Source organism: Conger conger, chromosome 18, assembly GCF_963514075.1.
Source record: "Conger conger chromosome 18, fConCon1.1, whole genome shotgun sequence".
Lineage (NCBI taxonomy): Eukaryota > Metazoa > Chordata > Actinopteri > Anguilliformes > Congridae > Conger > Conger conger.
The window spans coordinates 6854460-6858013 of NC_083777.1; the positions used below are offsets into that span (position 1 = coordinate 6854460).

Below are 3554 nucleotides of genomic sequence, written 5' to 3' on the forward strand. Positions count from 1 at the left end.
ATATATATACTACATAATAGTAGGGGGTCCCATGGCTCAGGCAGTAAGAGCAGTCGACTGGCAGTCGGAGAGGTGCCGGTTCGATCCCCCGCCCGGGCTGTGTCGAAGTGTCCCTGAGCAAGACACCTAACCCCCAAATGCTCCTGACGAGCTGGTCGGTGCCTTGCATGGCCGCTAATCTCCGTTGGTGTGTGAGTGTGTGTATGAATGGCTGAATTGTACAGCGCTTTGGATAATGGTGCTATATAAATGCCAACCGCTTAATATATGCAAATCTTTCCTCTGATAATGTTTTTCATCACTATCAACATCATTTCTAAATAAGTTATTGAAACCTTGTAAATGAGAAGACGGGTCAATTGGTAATTTAATTATTAAAATGATTACTTATAGATTAAATACTCAAACTTTGATAGTATGATTCCCTGAGCTCTGTTCCAGAAAAGGTTTTGATACAAAGAGGCGTGTCTCTTCTTCTATTGTGTAGATGTGCATGCTCTATATGTAGATGTGTCTCTGAGCTAACCAAGTTAATTTATATATGACTATTACTAGAGTATGCGTCAGTGTTAGCCAAGTTCCTTGAACAGTTAGTCAAGCGTCAGAGAAACTGAAGAAGGTGCTTTGTCCAAGGAGCTTCTTTTGGTAAGTTCATGGTTGCTTTCCGAGAGTGAATCTGGGTTCGAGAATTAGCTGGGTTTGGTTGATTGGTTTGATCTCTATTTGTACTGTTTTTCAAACTTTTTTTTTATATACGCTGTTCACTTGATATTGTAATATACTAATTTCAGTATTTTGTTGTAGTTTATTTTTTATTGGGTTAAAATGAAATTGAAAAATTAGTGAAATGCACGCCTCTCTCTCTCAGTGATCTGTGCAGTTCTGAGGAAACGGGCAAACGTGTAACTGCCAAAGCTCCATCAAGCCAATTCTCAACTTCACGCTTCATACTTAAAGGTGACTGTCATGTCTCTCATATAACAGCACTGATTATTATTCCTTATTTCATATGTTCAGGGGTGCATATTTCTTCTGGTTAATTAATAATGGGAAGCCTGGGAGTCTTCATTGTTTTATTCATGTCATTTTTTTGTGTGGACAGTTTGGTCATGAAGATTGTTTGTAAGCAACACGAGTGCTAGCTGCAACAGACACTGCAGGTGCTGGTCAGGCAAATGTCCATCAACTTCAATTTAAAGTTAGAACACAAAATAGGTTGTTACTAGCTTGCCACCAGGTCACTTTGTATGAGCAGGCAAGCTAACTCCAACAAATGATTTTCATGCTGGAAATGGATGGTTCAGATGGTGGTTCAAGAGTACAGACAACTATAACACAGCTGACTTTAGAGTTGCTAATTATGTCTCAGTTATGCTGTTATGCTGGCAGAGCTCTCCCTCCGGGTGTGTGTGTGTGTGTGTGTGTGTGTGTGTGTGTTACAATAATGGTGTATGGGAAAGTTATGGGAATGGGATGGCTAGTCTTGTCATAATTAGCTTTTTGTTTGAAGCTCTAAGTTTTTACTGAGTAAGTGTAACCCGGAGGCAAATGCCACTCCTCCACACAGAGCTGACAGCTGTAGGAACTACATCAATAAGGCAATTAGCACAGGTGTGTTTTTATTTTCTCATAACATGAACATTATCAAGTGCCCAGACCAAAGTACCAAGCACAACCCAGGAGTAGGCAGAAAAGATGTCTTTATTAAATGACAGGCAGATCAGGCAGGCATGGGGTCGAATGCAGGCAAACACGTGCAACAGAGAAAATCAAGTTTGTAGTCGAAATAACGAGCAAAAATCCAAACAACGGAAGGCAGTCCAAACAGCCAACGGTACAACATAATCCCAGAATCAAAATCCAAAAGGCCAAGCAAAGATTGGCCAAGAAAGCAAATCCAAAACCAGAAGGCACACATATGGAGTTGGAACACAGAGCAGGCAGGCAGAAAAACACTGGAAAGTACAGTCAAGACACATAATCTGGCAAGGAAACTAGGAAACAGACAGGTAAACAGATAGACAAATTAACTGAAATGAATAACACGTACGGGTGCAGGGAAACAGGAAGTGAGAGACAGGTGAAGTAATGACTATGGAAAGCGAACTAGGACAAGAGACACGAACAACCAGAAAATGCTATGACAGGGGAGCATGGAGTGTGAAGAACATACCATCTGTAATCTGGTCACACGTATACTAAGAATTAACCATGCAGAGCAAGGAAAAGTTAGGAAGTATCAAAACATAATTTATTGCATTGATTTCATTATGGAATGTTTGAGCACAATAAAACTTCCCCACAGTTAAGGACTAACCCCAAACTTAAAACAATTATTTTACTCTTCTGAGGCAGAGCAAGGGGTTAAACACACCGTCGGTCAGAAACACCCCACACAAATAATCAGGTGCAGACAAAGAACCAAGTTCAAATTTTCACACTATGTGGCACTGCAAACATTAGCCCTGCTCTTCCTCCCAACATGCATAAATCCAGCGCTGGGTTAGCCTGGCAAACAATCGGGAAGGTTTTGACAAACAAAACAAACAAACAAATAAATATACAAAGCTGCTAACCAGCACCGCCACAGGCCAGAGTGCTAAGTGAACACAGGCTGATCAACTAATCAGCATTATCATGGGCACTGGCTAGCAAAAAGGATTAAACACTTGGAAATAAAATCAAACAAAAGAAACATGAAAAGGAACACCAGAGGAACAGCGATTGCCACACACTTCCACTCTGCTGTTGTCCTCTCAATGAAAAACATCCCCAGCAGTCTCTATAACAGATAGACACCAATCACCAACATATTGTTTAAAAGGTTTACATGCACAGAATGAACAGAAGAAAACCACATTGTCTGTGGTTGTTGCAAACAAATACATACCCCAGGAAACAGTACCCGTTCACATCTGTTACAAGATAAAACATTTTTATATAAAAACAGCTCATACTCTCTACAAACTACAGTGCACAAACACAGGCCTCGTCACATACCTCCATACACACACGTTGTGAGAAGCTTGGGACAGGTGCTGAAAATCAGCGGCCTTCATTAAACTTTCCCTTCCCCCATCACATATAGGGAGGAACCAGTTTCAAACAGAAGCCATCTAGTGGCTAGTTGGTGTAACTTCCTAACTCAGCACCCCACTGCCACACATGTATATATTCTTTTAGAAATCTTGTATTTATTTACTGCAAAAGTGAAAAGAAATAATTCAACAGGAATCTATGTAAGCCTGTGTCAGCATGTGCGTGGATGAAAGAATAATCTCTCTTAAATGCATCTCATTTTTGCGTATAGTACCTTCCGCATACAGGAGGCTTTTGTTCTGATAATTCATCTGTTCTCACCATTCCAAGAAATAATTGTTACGTTTCTCAGGTGTCTAGGGGTAGGAGGGAGTACTCAACAAATAATTAAATAAAATGACCGGGAAGATATTTTTCAGCGTTTGTGGTGAAAATAATCGAACAGACCAGAATTGTGTTGCAATAAAAGTGTATTTACAAAAAAGTATAGTGGAGGTGCCATTTACAGATTTTAA

General features: G+C 40.2%; 1 long non-coding RNA gene across 1 annotated transcript; it reads right to left on the bottom strand.

The window, feature by feature from the left end:
- Positions 1–1683: 1683 nt before the first annotated feature.
- LOC133117864 (uncharacterized) lies at positions 1684–3133 on the bottom strand. The gene is made up of 3 exons (XR_009706323.1): positions 3001–3133; positions 2891–2915; positions 1684–2782 (listed from the first exon to the last, which is right to left on the bottom strand). It is a non-coding gene; the product is annotated as an uncharacterized LOC133117864 (long non-coding RNA).
- Between the last annotated feature and the right edge of the window lie 421 nt (positions 3134–3554).